Source organism: Phyllostomus discolor, chromosome 11 (genome assembly GCF_004126475.2).
Source record: "Phyllostomus discolor isolate MPI-MPIP mPhyDis1 chromosome 11, mPhyDis1.pri.v3, whole genome shotgun sequence".
NCBI classification, from domain to species: Eukaryota; Metazoa; Chordata; class Mammalia; order Chiroptera; family Phyllostomidae; genus Phyllostomus; species Phyllostomus discolor.
In genome coordinates this window covers 36,482,762-36,506,471 of record NC_040913.2, presented here as the reverse complement: position 1 = coordinate 36,506,471, position 23,710 = coordinate 36,482,762, and the positions used below count along the sequence as shown (strand labels likewise).

The 23,710-nt window shown below is 35.6% G+C and overlaps 1 pseudogene; it reads right to left on the bottom strand.

The window, feature by feature from the left end:
- Positions 1 to 2,276: 2,276 nt before the first annotated feature.
- LOC114508812 lies at positions 2,277 to 23,317 on the bottom strand (annotated as a pseudogene).
- Between the last annotated feature and the right edge of the window lie 393 nt (positions 23,318 to 23,710).

Below are 23,710 nucleotides of genomic sequence, written 5' to 3'. Positions count from 1 at the left end.
CCAGAGCTGGGGCTATGTTGTCTGCTGAGTCAACCCCTTGAATATGTCAATTGTGGAGGTGGTTTGGTGGTGCTTTGATAAGATCTGAAGTCATCCATTCAGATGAGCTGGCTCTAGGGCTTTTAGGGAGGTCCAGACCAAAGTCAGCTACTACCTATGTTCTGTCTGAGGCCACCTGGCATGAATTACTAAGCGATCTGCAGATAACTTCTACTTGTGATAGGCTTGGAAGGCTAGACCAAGCTGCAAACCAAGGTCAGCTACCACTGGTGCTAGCTTTGCAGATACATAGCCATGGGTATGAGGCATGCTTAGGACAGATGCTTCTTGTTTGGGAGATTTTAGGAAAGTCTGAAGCATAAGCCAAGACCAGCCATTTATATGGGAAAACCACTGGAAACAGTTTGGGTAGACCTGCCAGTTGATTGAGGCAGGGTCTCAGAAAATCGCCAGAGTGGAGAGAACAGCATTAGCCAGATTAATGGAGACTCAGATATGGTGCCAGTCTGTTGGCTTTGTAGGGGAAGAGCTCAGGAAAGGAACAATGGCCTCCACCAGCACTTTTGTCTGGGAGGAAATTTCTCCTCTAGCTCTCATCTTGATGCAAGACAATTTCATCAAGAGGTCATCTCCATATGGACCTCATGCCTTTTGAGCTGCTGGCCTGGCTTGGGAACTCAGAGTGAGTAAGTCTATGTGGATCTTTTAAGAAGAATGCCTGAATCTCCAATAGCACTACCTTTCACTCAACAAAAATTGTGATAATTTTTACAGCCAGAAGTTATGGGGACTTCTCTTCCTAACACTTGAACCCTGGTCTGGAGGCCTGAAGTGGGCTTGGGACCCTTCAGTCCTCAGGGGACCTCCACAGACAAGTTACCCTTCTTGATTTGTATTTACCACAGATTGCTGTGGGACCACCGTATGCAGTGCCTCCACCCCTCCTACCAGTTTCATTGTGGCTTCTTTTTTGTATTCTTAGTTATAGGACTTCCGTTCAACTAGATTGCAGGTGATTCTGAATGACAGTTGTTCTGTAGTATAGCTATAATTTTGATGATGTTGTGGGAGGTTTTGAGTGCCACATTTACCTATATAATCATCTTCACTGGAACCTTTGATTTATTTTTCTTTGTTCTATTGTTATTCAAGTAAGTTGTCTCTCTTTTCTCCCCACCATTCCTCCCCAACCTCAGCCATCCACACCTCCCACTCTTGATCCTACACCCTTTGGCTTTCTCCACGTATCCTTTATACATGTTCCTTTACAACCCTTTCCCCTTTTCCCTCATTATCCCCTCCCACCTGCTCTCTGATACTATCAATTTGTCTTAATTTTAATGTCTCTGGTTATATTTTGCTTGCTTGTTTGTTTTGTTGATTAGTCTCTACTTATAGGTGAGATCATATGGTAAATGTCTTTCACTATCTGGCTTACTTCACTTAGCATAATGCTCTCCAGATCCATCCATGCTGTCACAAAGGGTAAGAGTTCCTTCTCTCTTTCTGCTGCATAGCATTCCATTATGAAATAAGAACTTTTAGAATAGTTCTATTCCATTATAAAATAGAACTTTTCAAAGTTCTATTAAGCTGATTATATAGACTCTATTGTGTAAAATTACCACACAGCATTTAAGGATTTGATTATATTATTTATCATTCCACAATTCTGCTTTTCATTTAAAATTTATTAAAATATTATAATTCAATAAAAGAGTTTTAAAGCAAAAAGATATGATTTTTTCAAAAAAGAGAACTACGTACTACTAGTCTGATGTCCACTCAAGATAGATAAGACATGTTACACATTCATTTGAGTCATTAAGATTCACATGAACAAAGCAATCTTTGGCTTATAGGTAAGCGAAGATGACAAGTTAAGAAACAAATAATAGAGTTAAATGAAAAAAAGTGGGCAATTTTCAATGCTTTTTTAGCAAGAGAGATTAGTTCTAGACAAAAGCAAAATACTACTAAAAAGGTCTTAATTATTGGAGGCAGAACAATTACCTGGACTAAATTTGGAAAAATTGCTTAAAAATAATCTGAGAAATTAAAATTTAATCTTTAATTTTATAAAAAATATTACTTTTCAAAAATATGCTTATAAAATATGTTGCAGCTCCTATAACAATTGATATGTAGAATAATAAATATTTTATTATTATATTTAATGGTAGCAGTATGGTTTATTAAGCTGTGCCTCAGTACAGGCATTGGAGCTTGCCCATGGTATGCTTGATGCACAAACCCTGGAAGTTCTTTCCTTCATTTTAAAACAATGACACCAGGGAACTGACAGCTAAGTGGATGTTAAACACAAGTTCATGGTGTGTCATTTTCATTCGGCTTCCAGCCGCTGCCAGACACAGCAGCACCTCCTTCGTCTGGAACTTGATTGTGTGTTTCACTTCATTGATTTTGGCCACCATGTTCTCATTTTCAGTCAACAAGGAAGGGATCTTGCCAGCCTTATTCAGGCCCAGATCCAGGATTTGTGGAACCTGCTTGATCAGAGACTCTAAAGCCAAAATGCATCATACTTCTTGGTCAGCTTCTTGATTGGTTTCTCATTCTTGTTGAGTTTCTTCAGTGCCTCATTGTCCATGTGGGGATATCCACTGGCCTCATCATAGAGCTGCTGGCCCCCTAGAGCCCAACTTGAGGCAGGGAGTGGAATTAAGCTTGATAGTGCCTGAGAAGTGTTTGTTCTTCTGTAGGTCATAGTTTTTCAAGCTCACCTGCAACTCCATCATCTCCAAAAATTTCTACACTTGTGCTGGTTCCCATACAGGACATAGTGCACCGCCTGTTAGAGGGTGTCTCAGGGATTTTGCTGCTCATGATTCCTCCTGCCACAGAAACCAGAAAAGGGCTAAATATTTTTTACTTATGATTTTCCCTCTTGTCAACATCCAAGAACACACTTGTTCATAAATGAAATGATCTACCTTCTAGTGAAGCAAGTATGTTACAATAGTGCTAGACATTATTCATTTCTCAGTATTACAGCAACAAATAATGACAACTAAATAGAGCCAAGATGAAAGTTTATAGCTACTGAAATAATTTGGCACATCACTTTGCTAGATGTGATATAATTTCTGGGCAAATAAATATATATAGTGGTATGTACAGTGGTATGTATAGTGGTTCTATATTTGATTGTGAAGAGAAATATACAGTTAGTGTGCTAAGGGAGGAGTCAAAATTATCATAGTAGTAGACATAAAGAATAAATGTAAAATAGTATCCTAGGTAGGATACTAGAATTGAAGATTGGCAACAGGTAACTAAGGAAATTTGAAAATATATATTCTAGTTAATAACAATTTATCAATATAAATTCATGAACTGTGGCAAATGTAGCCTACTTATGCAAGATATTAATAATAAGGAAACTGTGTTTTAAGTGCATGGAAACTTTATGTATTTCATAGCTTTGAAATGTTTTAGAAATGCAAATATATTCTAAAAAGTTGTTTGTTAAAAAGAAAACAAAAAAAATACAGTGCTTCTTTGTCTAGGTGGGTGTGTATGTGTTTAGTTGTTGCTACCTATGATGTGTTTTTACCTAACATGAATTATACTTGTATCTTAAGGAAGATTCAAAGTAAATTTTAAAACATGAGTAATGGTTATTAAAAAACTTTGATATTTAGGAAAGATACATAATTTCTCTGTGCCTTGTAAAAAAGACAATAGCATTTTCTAAATATATTTATGAAAGTAATCTAGCATTAAGTAGTATAAAGAAATAAAGAAGCATATTTTAACACAGTATTAAAAGTAGAGGCATTTTTTCCCAGCTCACACATCTTTGCTTCATATCTAGAAAGGAGAAAATGCTATGTAGTTATAGTCTGTGATTTAGATTTTTAAAATTAATTATGAAATATTATTACTAAATTATAATTATGTTAATTTATAGTCAAATTGTTCTTTAAATATTTTGTTGTTGAAGAAGAGATGAGGTATGCAATATGACATTACTTTTGATAAAAAATAGTTATAGTTGATATGCTTTTGTAAATGCTTAAGAAAATTGTACTTTTACATTTAAGTCAAAATATTTTGTCATTAAACTCATATGTTTGCAGTAATGTCAGCAATATGTATAACAGGATAATAATTGAGGCCAAAGATGTTGTTCACACTATTCTAACACATTCTTACTATTTGTGTGTCTTCAGATAATTTAAAATATCCAAAATATGGTTTTCTCATCTGCTAATGGGAATAATAATGTCTGCTTTCTCTACTTTGTAGAATGTTATGAAGTTAAATAAGATCATGTATATGTGTGTGAATTACAAACTGAAAAGCATCAAAATGATTATTTTTCTGTTTTTGAACTGCTTTTTCCCTTAATAGTAAAAAGGGAAATTGAAATTGAGAAATGTAAACAATTACTATATCAAGCAGTTCTCACATTTATCATCTGGAATTTAAAGTAGTTTCTAATGTAGCCTTGCTCCGACCAGTCACATTTTCCTCAGTGTTTGATTTAGTTGAATGGCAGAGCTTTTTGTTCCAGTGCATTACTCTCTCTCTTTCCATAACCAAGCAAGAAACACATCTGACTTATTGCAAATGATATCAACTTCTTGATATCTAAAAATCAACAATTTACTTTAAAGAGCACACACTAGTATTTACTAGGCATTGCCATACCGTATCTGCAATATAACACATATAGTAAAGATAGATATAAGTAAATGGAAGGAAGGAAAAAAGGAAAGAAGAAGGAAGGAAGGAGGGAAGGAAGGAAGGAAGGAAGGAAGGGGCAAACATCTGTATGTATTGTCTTATGTGCATTCTGTCTGTGTGAATTTCTTTATATATAATTACATCCTAAGAACAAGTAAGCAAGTTACTAAATTTGTGAGTTTTACCTCTAATGGTATTATTGATGAAAATAAGCCTTTGGGGAAAAATATTTTGGCATTTTAGATTTCTCCTGGGACAATGGGGATTAAAGAACATACTTACACAAAAGAAGAAAGAAGTAAAAACTAATTAGTAAGTATAGCTTAAATATTTAGAAACAAAAGTTACTTTGTGGCCTTAAAGTCTTATAAAAAAACATTCACTATGAAGATGTTCCTTTGTGGAAAAAAATGTTGTTAAACATGAATCATTCTGTACCTTGTTCAGAATCCAATTATTTAAAGTTAATTTAAGACCAGTCTGTCATAAAATTTTCTTGTGGAGATTTTTGATAGTTAATCAAATAATTTGGCATCCTTTATCTATTTTATAAAGTGTTAGGTCTATTGCTGATAATCATTGAGACAGCTTTTCCTAGTGTACAAATGATTCATTTGAAGTAGGTTAAGTGCTTTGGGGAAACTTTATTAACTTTTCCGGGAGCCAAGGGTATCATTTAACAAATGGCTACTGTCTCTTCCCATCAAAAGTGGCCTATTACAACCAAGTCATGTATCATATGTCAGGTAAATATAGTTCTTATTTTGTTGATTGAGCTGAAAAGATTAAGAACCTTTCCAAAAGAGGATAAAATGAAGCAGTAAAGAATTGAGACCAAAAAAAATATGAGTCTACTGCTATCCTGTAGTGTTTAGTAAGTCATTAGCTCACACTCCCCCAGATTAGCCAATTTCACTTCAGCATACTACCATATTTCACAGCATTTTTCAATCCACAAGGAGAGTCAAAGCTGTAAGAAAAGTGTTCCTCATGGTCATCAGAGGAGCCACTTACAACTTCTAGTAAACCTGTGTCTAAATCAGTGAAGTGCAAGGCAAGCCAAAGAGTCACTAGGTCACTTCTCCAGGTTGTGACTTTTCAGAATATTTGACAACTTACAAAGAATTATCTGAAATAGGTGATCACGATCATTACATGTCTATTATTAAAGTGGTAAATGGATGTGCACTACATACATCTTACAAAATAGGAAGACGTTTTAATGATACTGGATTAAATGATACTAGTGGCCTTGTAAACATATAAAAAGATATTACAGACAATCCTTTCTTTTTTAACTGAGCTTATGCAATATACACACACACATATGTACATACATACATACATACCCAAGGTCTGTCCAGAAGAAGTCCAGCCATTGTTAATATAATGAGAACAGTTTGAACAATACTGATATAACCTGGCAGCCAAGGAGAGTGGACTGGAATGCATACGTGTGAACAATTATGACTTCACTGTACTAGACAGCTGACAGTGGGGGTGGGGGCGGAGGTAGATGTACTTGAGTGAGCATATGTACTGTGTGGCTGTCACATTCAAAACAACTGAGCAAGTAGAGCAACAGATCTGTATCAAATTTTTCATTAAGTTTCAATATTCCTCTGTGGAAATTCTTCACATGATTCAGAAGGTCACAGCAATGGGCAACTAGTGATTGGCAGCTTCATTATGATGATGCACCTTCTCATGCATCGCCTCTTGAAAGAGTTTTTTGGCGAAACATCAAATCACCCAGATGACTCAGCCCTCCTACAGCTCAGATTTGACACCTTGGGATTTCTGGCTTTTCTCAAAACTAAAATCACCTTGAAAGAGAATAGATTTCAGACTGTTGTTGTGATTAAGGAGAATATGAAGGACAGCTGATGGTGATTGGGAGAACTATGTGAAGTCCCAAAGGTGGTTATTTTTAAGGGGACTGTAATATCATTACCTGTGTACAATGTTTCTTGTATCTTCTTCAATAAATATCTCTATTTGTAATATTACATATATTACATGGCTAGATACCTTCTGGACAGGATATATATACACACATATATACATATATGTGTATATATATACACATAAGACTATATATGTGCATATATATATAGTTTAACTACTATGTTATACTCATCTATATTGAACAAAAATATATTTTTATTTTAAAACACACACACTCAGATAAGGTCAAGTTAAAGGAGTTCATCATCACCAAGCCCTTATGATATGAAATGTTAAGGGGACTTATCTAAGAAAAAGAAGATAAAAAACATGTACAGTAAAATGACAACAAACTCACAGTAATTAACAACCACACCTAGAACAAAAACAAAAACAAACTAAGCAAACAACTAGAACAGGAACAGAACCACAGAAATGGAGATTACATGGAGGGATTGGTGGGAGGATAGAGGGGGAAAAGGTACAGAGAATAAGTAGCATAGATGGTAGGTAGAAAATAGACAGGGAGAGGGTAAGAATAGTATGGGAAATGTAGAAGCCAAAGAACTTATATGTATGACACATGGACATGAACTAAAAGGGGGGAATGTGGGTGGGAGGAGGTGTGCAGAGTGGCGGGGAGTGAAGGGGAGAAAATGGGACAACTGTAATAGAATAATCAATAAATTATATTTTAAGAAAAGAGAAAAAATAAAACACACACTTAAAAGTATTCAGATACTCTAGAATTCCAAAATTTCTGGTACAAAAGATGGAGTCCTCAATGACTTAAAATCTAATAATTATTATATTTACAATATAAATTATACAATAAATTAGATGATTGAAACTAAAGAGTAATTATTTTAAGTTATATTTTTTATAGATGCCATCAGAAGCATTTAATTACATGTTCCTAATGCAAACAGCTTTTTTTTTTTTTGGTAGATAGATTTACTCTTCAAAACTCTCAAGGTCAATAAAAACAAGGAAAATATGAGAAATTATTACAGCGAAGAAGGGCCTAATAGGAAGTGATAAATAAGTGTAATGTGATAGATGTGATTCTAGAACAGAAAAATGACAGTAAATAAAAACTAAGGGAATATGAATAAAGTATGAATTTTGTTAAAATAATGTATCAGCATTTGTTTTTTAATTATACCAAAATATCACACTGAAGTAAGATGTAAATAATGGAAGAATGTGGATTCAGGTTATATGGGTACTCTTTGTACTGTCTTCTCACTCTTTCTATAAATCTAGAACTTTTTCTAAAATTAAGTATTAAAAGTGGAAAAATAATAATGTGTAAAAATTTTCTGCTTAGTTTCTTTATAAATATAAGTTAATGAGATCAGAGATTTTTGATGTTATGTCTCCAGTAATTTTAGTGGCTCTTCTCTACGAATAGTTACTATAAAAATTTCTAAGTGTGGGAATGGGTGTGTGAAGAATTTATGTTAAAAAAAGATCAAGCTTCAACAGAATGTGTGTGTATATATATATATATTAGAAATCATGTCTAATAAATTGTGTAATATTTATATGTATGAGTATGTGTGTGTTTATATATAATATATTTTAATTATGAACAATAAAATAAAAATGAAAAATAAGTTTAAAAGTGTTTGCCAATAGAGTGAGAAAAAATATAGAGGATGGTGATAGAAATGTAAACTAAACCTCTCAATTTAAAATTTTTGAATTTAGGACAAAATAATTGCTTAGGTAATTAAAATGACTTAAGTAGAAAGTAGAGTCCATAAGATTAGAATTTTATAAAATTTATTGGGTGACATTTGGTTCCTTTTTCTACACAACCTTTCCAAGAGTTGTTGTTTCTTGTCTTGCTGATAATAGCCATTTTAACAGGAAAAAGGTGGTATCTCATTATGGTTTTGATCTGGATTTCCCTAAGAGTTATTGTAGTTGATCGTCTTTTCATACATCTGTTGACCATTTGTATGTCTTCTTAAGAGAAGTGTCCATTTGGGTTCTCTGCCTAACTTTTTAATTGGATTATATTTCTCTTGTTGAGTTGTATGAATTCTTTAAATAATTTGGATATTAACCACTTACAGAGGTATTATTTGCAAATATCTTCTCCCATTCAATTGCTTACTTTTTATTTTGCTGATTATATTGTTTGCTGGGAAACAGCTTTTTAGTTTGATGTAGTATGACTCATTTGTTTCTGTTTTTAATTCCCTTGCCTTTATTTTCCTCACAGGAGGATAGTTTTTCAATTTTTTATAATTTTTACATTATCACCCAAGCACATTATCCCATTGCTTTTAGAGAGAGAGGAAGGGAGAGACAGAGACATGGATGTGAGAGAAAAGTGTTAATTGATGCCTTCCATTCTCACCTGGTACCTGGACCAGGGATTGTACATGCCTGGACCAGGGATCAAACATACAACCTAGTATGTTTCCTGACCAGGAAAAAATCTGCAGCTTTTCAGTTACCAGATGATACTCTAGCCAGCCTAGCCACACTGCCAGGGCTAATTCTCTTACCATAAAATCTTTTCTAAGACCAAGGTCCATAAGTTTAGTACCTATGTTTTCTTCTATGAAATTTACCGTTTCAGGTCTTTGATCCATTTGGGGTTAAGTTTTGTATATGAGGGCAAACAGCAGTCTAGTTTGTATTCTTTTGCATGTGGCTTTCCATTTTTCCCAGCATTATTTATTGAAGAGGGTTTTCTTTCTCCACTGTATACTTTTTTTTGGTCTCATTACCAAAAATTATTTGTGTGTGTATATATATGTGTGTGTGTGTGTTTATTTATACATAATTACACACATATATATTATATACACATATGTATATGAGATATAGATACAAGTATAAGTATACAAGGGTCAGCCTGGAAAAGTTCAGCCATTGTTAACATAATGAGAAGGATTTGTGCGACATCTATGTAACCTGGCAGTCAAGGAGAGAGGACTAGAATTCACATGTGTGAACAATGTCTACTTCACTGTAGTAGTCAAAGGTGGGTAGTAGACAGGGTTGAGTGAGCATGTGTACTGTGTGGCTGTCACATTAAAAATAACTGAGAGAGTAGAGCAATGAATCTGCATCAAATTTTGCATTAAGCTTGAACATTGCTCTGTGGAAACTATTTGGATGCTTCAGAAGGCCACAACTATGGGCAGCTGGTGATGGGCAGCTTCATCACGACAAGGCACCCACTCACACATCAACTCTCATGCAGAGTGTTTTGGTGAAGCATCAAATCACCCAAGTGACTCAACCCCACTACAGCCCAGATTTGATGCTGTATGACTTCTGGCTTTTCCCAAAACTAGAATAACCTTTGAAAGGGAAACGATTTCAGACTGTTGATAAGACTCAGGAAAATATGACAGGGCAGCTGATGATGATTGGGAGAACTGTGTGAGGTCCCAAGGTGCCTACGTTGAAGGGGATTGGAGCATCATTGTTCTTTGTACAACATTTCTTGTATTTTTCACTAAATGTCTCTATTTTTCATATTACATGGCTGGAAACATTCTGAACAGACCTTGTACATATCTATAGACAGATAGATAGATAGACAGATGTTTATTTCTGGGCTCTCAGTTCTGTTCCTTGACTTGTGTAACTGTTTATTTGCCATTACTGTGTTGTTTTGATTATTGCTGCTTTGTAGTGTAATTTTAAGTCAGTCAGTGTTTTACCTCTGCCTTTTTTCCCCCTCAGGATTTTTTTGACTATGCACTGTCTTTTTTGGCTCCATACAAGTTTGTTGATTTTTGTTCTATTTTTTAAAAAATAGAAAATTTGGGGTAATATGGCCATTTTAACTATGGTTCATTCTAATACATGAACATGGGATATCTTTTTGTTTCTTTGTGTCTTCTTAATTTCTTTTAATAATATTTTATAGTTTTTAGTGTATAGATCCTTCACATTCTTTGTTAAGTTCATTCGTAGGTCTTTTTTTTTATACAACTGCAAAAGGAAGTCTTTGTTTTTATTTTTTTCTAATATTTCTGTTTTATATATAAGAACATAGTGGTTTCTGTATAATGATATGTTTTATCCTACAACTTTTCTGTATATGTTTATTATTTCTTATAGATTTTATAGAGTTTAAGGTTTTCTACACAGAGAATCAATGAAAATAATGAATTGAAGTACAATATATAAAAGATCAATAAGTTTATAATGTCACTCTCTATTGTTAATTGTTGAAGCAACAACTTAGTATTTTAAAAATTGATGAATTAATAAGTGGAACCTAATCAACAAAGCAAACAGGAAGCAAAATATAACCAGGGAAAGTGAAATTAAGAACAAACTGACAGTAACCAGAGGGAAGGTGGGAAGGGATAATGGAGGAAAAAGGAGGAAGGGTTGTCAAGGGACATGTATAAAGCACACATAGATAAAACCAAAGGGCAGTAGAATAAAGGATAGGGAGCAGGGTGGATGGGGTGGGGGGATTGGTGGGTGGCGGAAAACTGAGACAACTGTACTTGAACAACAATAAAAAATAAAATAGAAAGAAATATATTGAAAAAGAAAAAATGATGAATTAAAAGAGAGAATCAAGGATTTGTTATCTCTTCCTTCACTGATCATATTTGATGCACCCAAGTAGTTGGTATGGAAAATTTCTTCTTCGGGTTATTACCAATTTAGCATAGCTATTAAATGCAGAATAATAGAACTACAGAATCATTATTTTGCCACTCTTCAGGAAATAATGAGGCCACGTTTATCATCTATGGCTACTAAAACCATTAGTTGAATGTTTGAAGTGGAACTTATAACAAATGAACAATGTGGTGGTTTAAAGCAAATATTATAATAGATGAATCAGTCTGAAACACCTAAAATCACTAGTTTTAGCATCACAGAAAAGTGGAATGAGTGGATATCATGAGCCTTGTCATATAATCAAATAAAAAATCCAAAATACATTATGTGGCTCACAATTATTTATATAGTCTCCTCAATAATCAATCTTAATCCATCTTTCTTAGATTTGTTTTGTGATAGAACTTTAACTAATACAGGAGATAGTATCAGTAGTAGCCCCAAGAAAGTGTCTTTCAAGATAAAAATTTTATCCTGGATTACTTACATATTTATGAACCCAAGGTAAACTTCTTGGTAGAGGAAAAATGGCTTACTAGTAAATTTTTGCTCAGTCACAATCACTCAACTGAACTTCAACAGTGAGGAGTATGGGGTTCCATCTAGAAGACAAGAGGATTTTGGAGAACCAAAAAAATCATTGTAAAACTTTGAGGTGGCTATTTTCCTTAGGCCAGGATAAAGGTAAGAAATTATGCTATACAGTTATGCTTTCTAATTTCGACAGTTTCTGGAATGTAAGGATAGGTATAACTGCTTTTTAGAAATTATCACAGTTACCTCTCATAAGGCCACAGTACCTTTGTAAATACAATAAGTACAATAACAATAACAATGTCTTTTTAAAAAATCATCAAAATAAAAAATCACTTAATATTTGGTTAATCTGGTTTGTAGTAAATGAATGTCTTTTGTGTCTATTTTACTTTTCTGTATCTATGCATTTTGATTTTCTTTTTATTGTAGAGAAAACATATAAAATGATATTTACTCTATTAAATGTGTTATTCTTCAGTATTGTTACCTATTGGTACAAGTTTTATAGCAAATCTCCAGCAGTTTTTCAGCTTGAATTACTGGATCTGAATATCCACTGACTAGCAATGTTCCATTTCCCCCTCCCCTAGCCCCTGGTAAGCATTGTTCTACTTTCTACTCCTATGAGTTTGACTATTTTAGATACCTCATACAGGTGCAATTTATCATATAACTGGCCTATTTCACTTAGCATAATGTCCTCAAGGTTCACCCATTCTGTAGCATTTGAAAGGATTTCTTTCTCTTTATGGCTAAATAATATTCTATTATAGAATATAGATATAGATATAGATATAGAGATGTAAAATCACATTTTCTTTATTCATTCATTCATTCATTCATTCATCAATAGATACTCAAGCCATTATGTTATAGGAAAAGCTTCAGTTTCACTATTGAGTATAACATTAGTTTCCTTCTATTCCTGGTTTGTTGAGTGTTCTTATCATAAAGGTATATTTTTTTAATGTCTTTTCTATGTCTATTGAGATGACCATGTGATTTTATTCTTTTGGTCTGTTAATGTGTGGTATCACATTATTCCGTTTTTGTTTTTGTTTTTTTAACATTGAGCCATCTTTGTATCCCAGGGATGAATTCTACTGAGTTATGTCATATGATCATTTTAAGGTTCTGTTGAACATTTAAAAAAACATTCCATTTGCTAGTATTTTGTTGAGGAGTTTTGCATTTGTATTCCTCAGGAACACTGGACTGCAGATTTTTTTCTAATTGTGTTTTTTAATGACTTTGGTATCAAGGTAGTGAGGGCTTCATAAACTGATTTTTGAAGTGTTTTCTCCATTTTTTTACAAAAATTTGAAAAAGATTGATGTTAAATCTTCTTTATATGATCCAGTTTCTCTACATCTTCACCAGCATTTAACACTATTTTTTAATTTTATTTTAACCATTTTGATAGTTATGTAATGATATCTCATCGTGGACTTGATGCATTTCTCTGTCCCATTGATCTGTGTTTTCCTCTTTCACAAATACACCACAGATTCCATTATTGTAGCTATATAGTAACCTAAAGATTGGGAAGAGTGATTTCTCCCAATTGATTTTTCTTTTACAAAATTGTTTTGGCAGTGCTGTGATTTTTTTGTCTTATTATATAAATTTTATAATATACTTGTCTATATCTTTAAAAAAGCCTTGCTAAATTTTGATAGGAATTGCAATAAATCTAAATATTAAATTGGGAAAATGAAGATTGTTTTACTCATTTGAATTTTATAACCCATAAATTTTTATTTTATTTTGTTCATGTTCCTTTAATTTAAACTGCTATTATATCTTTAACTGTAATGTTTATATAGTTCATTTCTGTTGTCCTGGCTTTATGATCAGCTGAATTTTCCAAACATTTAACATACTAGATACCACATTAATATTTTGAAAGTACAACAATCTAACATACACAATTTACAAATAATTCTTTCTCTAAGCAAACACTCCCTTTTGTTCCTCTGTTTCTGCTGAAAGCATAATTGCTCCTAGTTATTTGGTACAACGTTCCTTTCTCATATGAAAGCATTGTCTATTCTTTGTTCCTTCATAACTTGTTGATGTCAAATTGTATTGAATGACCTTAGTATAATTTTTTCATGTGTATTGTGTTTTTCCTTTCAACTGAAGCAACCTCATATTAAATCTACTTTACATATTACTGTATTATTGATGTAGCCTCTTAATCAATATATGCTTCAAATAATCTCTCTCTTTCAACCCATTCAAAATATAAACCAAATTTTCATTCAAGAAGATAAATATGTTTAAGCTACTATTATAGTTTAAGCTACTCTGATGTTATATACAAATAATTAATGGTGGCACTATTAGTTTTAAATAGGGAATCTGATCAGTTAATTAGATCCTTATATTTTTTGTTTTAATAAAGCATTTACCAAGAAGAAAAATAAGACTGGATAGAACCTTACAAATGGTCTATGTCTCCCTCTTAAGTGGCCTTACTAAGATCTCATTCCTATTAAATTTCTTGTAGTCTGAGAACTGGGAAGAAGAAAAGACAGGGGGAAAGAGTATGAGGGGTATGTGGTATGGTTTTGTCTGTGTGTTTGTGTGTATGTGTGCTTGTGTTATTAAAGAAGGAAACTTAACCTGTTGTGCAGTTGAACAGGTTCATTAAAAAGGAGACTGATAGGAGGGTCAGGATGATGGCATAGGTGAATGTGGTACTCCAGTCCTCCCAAAACCACATCAAAATTACAACTAAAGTTTTGTAAATAAAATTATGAAAATGAACAAACATCATTCAAAACCACTTTAAGTCTAGTGAAACAGAAGTCCTATAAGTAAGGCTTTGAAGAAGAAGCAACATTGAGGGAGAGGCAAAGCCATGCACAGGCTGGTCCTGTACCCACATGGTTGGGATAAAAATTGGGAGAGTTATCTTGAATGTAGAAATATCCCCTGAGAAGTAACAGGTCCCAGCCACACATCATGCACCCCATCCCATGGTTTCCATGTTATGAAGAGAAGTCCTCACAACTTCTGGCTGTAAAAACCAGCTCAAATTGTGGCTAATTGAGAGGGTAGTTGCTGCAGTCTCAGGCATTCCTTTTAAAAGCTCCATACAGACTTACTCAGACTCATTTACTTGTAGTTCCAGAACTTGTACATCAAGGATATACAAAGAGAATCTGAGTAGTTAAGGCAACAGCATAGGATGAAAGGGCAGGTTTCTCACAGACAGAAATGATGACAGAGGCCACTGTTCCTTTTCTGGGCCCCACAGAACCAGTGTGTGGTCACCATATCTGAGTCTCCATCAACCTGGCTAACACTGTTCTCCTGACCTTGGTGGTTCCCTAGGACCCAACTCCACCGAACTTTCAGGCCCAAGCAAAGCTTTTTACAGTGACTTATCAATACAAATGACAGGTCTTGACTCATGCTTCAGACTTCCCCAAAATCTTTCAAGCAAGCATCATCCACATATCTCTTGTTGACTGCAATCCTGGCACTAGCAGCAGCCAAGCCTGATGTGCACCTTGGTCCCTCATGGGCAATTCCAAGCCCAGCACAAGTAATAGTCATCTGCAAATGGCTTTGCAACTCACTCTAGGTGGTCCTAGACAAGACACAGGTCATGGCTCCTCTTGGCCTGCGTATCTTGAGGGGCCCCATAGCCAACTCACCTGGTGGACAGCTTCACACCATGTTAAAGCACCACGCAACCACTTTACAAAGCTACACATCCAAGGAGCTAACTCAGCAGGCACCAGAGCCGCACTGAAATAAGTCCTACTCCATAGGGTTTTCCTCTGCATATTTCATCCTCTACAGTATTCAGAGCCAGTACACCAAGCAGATAAACCTGGGAGTAAATCCCAATAAGGTATCAATAGTAATCAAGGCTCAACTGAAATAAGAGTGTATACAGTCCACACAGAAGGGAGCGTAAGTGGAATGCCCAGCTCAGGTAATAGGGGAGGCTGTGCCGCTGGACCCTACAGGATACCTCTGATATAACACCACTCGACAAAGACTTGGAGATGTACAAGCTCTACCTAATACAAAGAAACAAGCACAAGGAAGCATAATAATACAAAAAAAAATCTCCCAAGTAGAAAAATAGAACAAAACTCCAGAAAAGGAACTAAACAAAATAAATGAAATATACAAGAGGCAAAGTTCAAAACAGTGCCTGTAAGAATGCCCAATGAACTTAAGGAATGAGTAGATTAACTAAGTAAGAACTTCAACGAAGATATGAAAAACATAAAAATACAGATACAAAACATAAAAAGAGTAAGTCAGAACTAAAGAATACATTAACTGACATAAAGAATGTGTTGCAGGGATTCACAGTGAAGTAGATAAAGTAGAAGATCAAGTCAGAGATTTGGAAGATAAGGAAGCAGAAAACACCCAATCAGAACAATAAAAAGAAAAAAGAATCCAAAAATATGAGGATAGTATAAGGAGCCTCTGGAACAAATTCAAGCATACTAACATTCACATCATGGGGGTGCCAGAGAGACACCCATCTGACACTATACATAGATAATATGATATTATTGACTATATTCCCTAAGTTATACTTTACATCCCCATGACTATTCTGTAACCACCAAATTGTACTTCTAAATCCTTTCACTTTTTTCACCCATCCCCTCAACCCTCCCAACACTGGCAACTACCAAAGTGTTCTCTGCACCTATGAGTCTCTATCTCTTTGGCTTGTTCATCTATTTGTGTGTGTATGTTTTAGATTTAATTGTTAGTAGATATGTATTTTGTGCCATTTTATTGTTCATATTGTTATCATTTTTTCTTCTTATTCCTCTTAAAAAAGACCCTTTAACATTGTTTACAATATTGGCTTGGTGGTGATGAACTCCTTTAGCTTTTTCTTGTCTGGGAAGCTCTTTATATGTCTTTGGTTATCAATGATACTTTTGCTGGATAGAGTAATCCTGGTTATATGTCCGTAACACTTTGCATACTTCTTGCTAATCTCTTTTGGTCTGCAAACTTACTGTTGAAGAATCAGCTAACGGTCTTATGGGAACTCACCTGTAGGTAACTAACTGCTTTTCTCTTATTGCTCCTAAAATTCTGTCATTATCATTAAACATTTGCATTTTAATAATGATATGTATTGGTGTGGGCCTCTTTGGATTCATTTTGTTTGGCACTCACTGTGTCAGGCAAGGACTGGTAAGTCTATTTTTTCACCAGGTTAGGGAGGTTTTCTGTCATTAGTTTTTCAAATTGCTTTTCAATATCTTTTTCTTTTTCCTCCTTTTGGCATGTCCATGATGTAAATTTTGCTGTACTTGAAGTTGTCCAAGAGGCTCCTTGCACTATCCTCATTTTCAAAGATTATTATTTTTGTTGTTATTATTATTATTATTTTGCTGTTTTGATTGGGTGTTTTTTGCTTCTTTATATTCCAAATCACTGATTTCATGCTCAGCTTCATCTACTCTACTGTTGATTTCCTGTAAATTATTCTTTATTTATTTGGTGTACCCTTCATTTTTGACTGGTTCTTTTATATGGTTTCCATGTCCTTCTTTTATGTTGTTAAAGCACTCTCTAAGTTCATCTACTCTTCCCTTAAATTCATTGAGCATTCTTACAACAAACTCTGTACCTACTACATTGCCTCCATTTTATTTCATTGATTTCTGGAATTTTGTTATGTTTTTTATTGGGACATTTTTTTGCCTCTTCATTTTGTCAGCCTCCCTGTGTTTCTATGTATTAGGTGGAGCTTCTGTGTTTCCTAGGCTTGGTAGAGTGGTCTTATATGATTAATAGGTGTCCTGCAGGGTCTATTAGCAGAACCTCCCCATTCACCTCAGCTAGGCACTCCAGGTGTGCCCGTTCCCTCTATATGAATTGTGTATACCCTCCTGTTGTAGTTGAGACTTGGTTGTGTTTGGCACATCAATGGGAGGAATTTAACTCCAGGGTGATCAGTTTGGAGGACTGGCTCTGACTACCATGAAGGATTGTCTGTGAAGGGACCCACCCCACAGATTAGGACTTACTTCAGTAGGGTCCTGGTGTCCTCTGAGTCCACCACTTGAGTGTGTCACTTGTCGAGGTAGTTGGGTGGTTCTTTGACATGGTCTGAATCTGTACACTGGGTATGCTGGCTTTGGATTACCTGGAAGTTGCATTCCAAGGTCAGCTGTTGCCTGTGTTCTGTGCAGGACCACTCGGCATGATATCCATGTTGCCCAGATATCCCTCCAGACATTTATCTGCCACACATGGGTGTGGGACCAGTCTATTCCATGTCTCTGCCCTTCCTACCAAACTCAGTGTGGCTTCTTTTTAATATTCTTGGTTGTAGGACTTACATTCTTCTAGCTTCATGTGGTTTTGAATGATAGTTGTTTTGTACCTCAGTTGTAATTTTGACATGGTTGTGGGAGGATATGTTTACTGCAATTACCTGTGCCTCCATCTTGACCAGAAACCAATTTTTTCTTTCTCCCCAATTGCATGAAATGGTGAGGAGTCCAGCCCTTTGTTGAAAACCTATTACACAAGGCTTTGCCTGACAGCCTCAGAGGGAAAGCTGCCCTTCCCACAGCAGACTTAATGCACAGCCACAACATTGCATTCTCTGAAGTGAGTTGCAGCCACTGAGGCCCCGCTACTGGTCATTCTCTTCACATAATGCATTCTTAGCCTAGGTGTTTTTATTCTCAGGTGTCTTTATTTGAGGATTTTAACAGAAGTCTGTATGCTCATTTGTCAAAGGTCCTTATCACAGGGGTGGAGGAAAAATCCTGAGGACACTTCTTCTCATTCTGACTCAGTCTCCAGTAATTTTCTTTCCTAAGTCTAACTCGATGCTCTTCTTTCATTTCACCTCAGGATCTATAAACCTGCCAGAACATCTTATTTGAAATTTTTTAACAATGACATGACCCTCACTTCTCTGCTGATCCACTTGACTCTCCACCAGTATGTCTCTCCATAGGGGAAGTGGAACAGGCATTTTCTTTGGCTATAGCCTCCTGCTTGTGCCATCTCAGTGAGTGACAAAAGGCTTAACTCTTTCATTTTTGGCTTGTTGCTTTGATTGGCAAGCCTGACACCTGAGAGTTCTCTCATTTTCCCAGTTATCTGAATTTCTGACACACAGATATTGATGGTAGAGGGGTCAAGACAGGGAAATCTACTATCCCCAACTTCCTTAAGATATTCCTTCCTACTTTTTTCTGTACTCAGTCTTCTTAAGAGAACTTTTATTATTATTACTTCTCAGTTTTGCATATTACTAACCTCTGGGTTCTATTTTAAATCTTTAATTTGCACCATAACTTTGTATGTTTTTGTTGAATTCCCCCTCTGCTGCCATTTTATATGGCTTATCAATATTTCTTTATATTTTATGTTCTCTCCTGACAGACACAACTTTCCATATTTACCTTCAAATCACTTGTTTATCCCCATATAATAATCCTCAATTGCAATGAGAATACCTTGAGATTCTGAAACCTGAAATGGAATCCTTACGTAGTATTGTCAGTGAAACATATCCCTGTATTACAAGGAGTTCCTTGAGAAAATGTTCCTTACTGTATTTGCTCATTTTCTGCAGAATCCTTTAACCTGGAATTTAAGAAATGCTATATTATTACAATCCAACTTTTCCAGTTTTATCTTATAATTTTACCTTGCATGGAATTTTTAGTCTCTGATAAAACTGAATTATAATTGGTGGCCTCTCTTTATTCCCATTCTCTACCAACTGAAATTATACCTGGAAACTAATACCTGGTGCTAGCTAGTATATTTTCCATTATAAGCACTTTCTGTTTCAGTCTGAAATACCATAGAAAATTTTAAAGGTCTTATAAAATGTGTGATCTGAATTGTGTCTTTGTCATTTTGGTACTTGTTAAATTGATTTTTATACTTTTCATTTGTTTAATCAAATGCACCTTGATTCCCAAATTGGTGATTGTTGAAAGGTCAAATTATGAATTCAAATATAGTTATCTAGGATATGAGAGCTCTGGAAGATGGCAGGTAATTCATGATTGTGTATATTGGTGGCCACTGGTTTGTCAGAATAATGATACTCTGTAAAATCACAACATGAAAAAAATGAAGGGAGGTTGTGGATGGATCAGAGAATAAAAGCTGTTATGACTACTATTCTGTAACAGTGAGTGGAAGAAAATAGATTGAGCATAGAGATGGAATTTTTTTCCCTAGTTAGGCACAGAATGGACTTCCACAGTATATGAAAATTAGCCTAAAAATAGAGAGTCTGGTTCAAGGGTTTCCAATTCTGTTTTTAATTTCTTTGTGTTTGTTTTCCAATTCTCTCTTATCTGGTCCAGCTGTTCTCTTTCTCCCTTCTTTGTTCTTGGCTCCTCCCCCAACTAGGAAGAGGTCATTGGTTAACAGACAACCTGGGCAAATCAGTGTGGAGCCTATTTAGCTTCCCAGGAAAACTTTTATGTCCTCTAATTTCAGGGAAGACTCTTCTGTCAAGTGTTTTTAAAAACAATTTGAAGTCTACTTTCTCATTGTCTGAAGTCTGAATCAACATTTACAACAATTTCTCAAAGTAAAGTATTAAGGCTTCTCAAAGTAAAGTGTTAAGTGTTTATAGTCTTCAAGCATTCCATTAATAACATCCCAGCAGAGCTTAGTAGGTAAATTTGGTTAAGAAGAAAGGCATTAACAGGAGCATAACTAATTTACACCTTATGATAATAGGATCAAATTGAGGGTAGAGTGATCTTTCACATGGTAAAAAATATTTATAAAAATGGAATATAAAATTTTATTTACCAAGAAAGAGCAATAAATACATTTTCCAACATATTTTTCAAAATTAGATCAAAATGTCTATAGAATTTACAAATTTAACAGGAAATACAATTTTTCACAATTTCAAGGCTATATCAGATTCTTAGAACTAAAGCTTTATAGAAACTTTATAAATTAATTCAGTAACTATAACGTTAATCCCACAAAGTTATAACTATTAGTGTTTAAATTATTATTATTTTATTTTATTGCTGTTCAAGTACAGTTGTCTCTATTTTCCCCCAACTCCAGCCATCCCCACCTCCCACCTTCAGTCCTACCCCCTTTTTCTTTGCCCATGTGTCCTTTATACATATTCCTGAAAACCCTTCCCTCTCACCCCTCCCCATTATTTCCTCCCATTTCCCCTCTGGTTACTGTCAGTTCGTTCTTTATTTACATGTCTGTGGTTATATTTTGCTCACTTGTTTGATTTGTTGATTAGGTTCCACTTATAAGTGAGATCATATGTCATTTGTCTTTCACCACCTGGCTCATTTCACTTAGCATAATGCTCTCCATTTCCATCCATGCTATCACAAAGGGTAGGAGCCCCTTCTGTCTTCCTGCTGCATAGTAATCCATTGTGTAAATGTACCATAGTTTTTTGATCCACTAATTTACTGGTGGGCACTTAGGTTGCTTCTAGCACATAGCTGTTATAAATTGTGCTGCTATGAATATTGGGATGCATACATTATTTTATATTGGTGTTTCAGGGTTCTTAGGGTATAATCCCAGCAGTGGAATTGCTGTGTCAAAAGACAGTTCCATTTTTAGTTTCCTGAGGAAATTCTGTACTCTTTGCAACAGTGTCTGCACCAGTCTGCATTCCCACTAACAGTGCACTAGGGTTCCCTTTTCTCCATATCCTCTCCAACATTCGTTGTTTGTTGACTTGTTTATGATGGCCATTCAAGGTCACTGTAATCAAAACAACCTAGTACTGGTGTAAGAACAGACACATAGACTGATGGAACAGAACAGAGAGCCCAGAAATAAACTGAAGTCTCTATAGTTAATTAATATTTGAAAAGGGGGGTAGAAGCATAAAATGGAGCAAAAATAGCCTCTTCAACAAATGGTGCTGGGAGAGCTGGACAGTTAGTTACATGCAAAAAAAAAAAATGAAGCTAAATCACCAACTTACATCATACACAAAAAATAAATTCAAGGTGGATAAAAAACTTAAATATAAGTCATGATACCATAAAGGTCCTAGAGGAGAACATAGGCAAGAAAATCTCAAATATCCCACACAGCAATATTTTCACCGATATGTTCCTGCAAGCAATGGACATAAAGGAAAGAATAAATAAATTATATCTCATCAAAATTAAAAGCTTCTGCATGGCTAAAGAAAACAGCATTAAAATGAAAAGAGAACCAACCATATGGGGAAACATTTTTGTCAATGATACCTTGGACAAGGGTTTGATCTTCAAAATATATAAATAAATCACAGGACTCCACTCCAGGAAGACAAATAACTCAATTAAAAAATGGGCAAAGGACTTGAACAGACACTTCTCCAAGGAGGACATACAGAAGACCCAGAAACATATGTAAAGATGTTCAGTATCACTAGCCATCAGAGAGATACAAATTAAAACCACAATGAGATACCACTTCACACAGATCAGAATGGCCATCATAAACTATTATTCTTTATTGTCATTGTCTTGCAGCCTTTCAAGGTAGGGCAGGTTCACATGGGATTTGGGCAGACAGAAGAATATATGCAGAGCCATGGAAATGCCTGACATGCTCTTATTCGAGGGTGGGGCAATCCATACATGCCATAAGCCACATGTTCCATTGTGGGAAGTCCCGACTCCTTATATACTAAATGTGCACAAAGACGGCAGGGTGTCAAGATATTATATAACAAAGCCTGATTCTGCTCTTGTGGGCCCATTCTCTATGTTATGTGAATACTACTTCTCTTAGGTGCTGAGACATCTGGATGGAGGAAACTGACTGACTCCATTTTTCCTTGAATCCACCCCTTCATGATTCCTCACCACACAATCTACACAAGGCTGTCTTCCATGAGGATCCCTTGGCCAGGATAGCAGAACCCTGCACCCAAATGCTGCAACAGCAGTACAAACTACAATAACATGCAACCAGAGCACAAGTGCTGCTGCCCAAAACAGCAAGAACCCACCACCATTCAGTAGTTAGGGATGCACACCACTCCTGCAGGGGATCACCTGTCAGGCATTCAATAGCATGGTCTCAAAAGCTAATGCCTATAAAGTTTGGCTGACATTGTGATAGACATCTGAAATGTACACATAGCATTCAGCCCCTGCTAGGGCACATATCCCACCCTGTGATGCCGTGAGCATATCTAAAGCCATATGATTTTGTAAGGCTACATTTCTCAATAGACACATTTCCTCATTTAAGAGGCTTAAGGAGTCATATGTTGCATTTAACACATGAGCAGTGTGTATAGCCAAAGTAGTTATCTCAGTTTCAGTGACTGTAGAAGCAGCTTGAGGAGAAAAAAATAGCTAATAAGTAATACCAGCAAGGGGTATGCTTTACCCAGTGCTTACATACTTCCCATTTGGTTGGCCAGACTGACAGAGTTTTCTGAACTCGAGCAGGCAATATGGCCATCACCATATACAATGGCCAGTCCACTTTCCAAGCAGGTAAAGCCACCCATGTCAGCCACACACCCAAAGGGCCCCAGTGAGAACTGCAGCCCATGCCTCATTCCACGCCTTCCAGGCATACTTTAGAGTCAATCTGACACAGGCCTGTCAGAGTCCAGTCCACTTGGGCTGGTCCTTTGAGGTTCTCAGTATAGAGAGGGGCTGATTCAGCCAGCTCCATGGCCTCAGCTGTGAGCCACCCCAAGCCATCCCATATGGAATAGCTGACTACCAGCCTTGGCCTGTCCTACTGCTTCTTTTACCCAGCACAGATGTTGGTCCAGGTCTCATTCCACGAGGGATGTGCACCATTTCACTGGTTCTGTATCCAAGTCTAATTTGAGATAGAAGCTGGAGAGATGAACCATGGGAAGTCATGCTCAGGGGGATTTCAGTGTAGACCC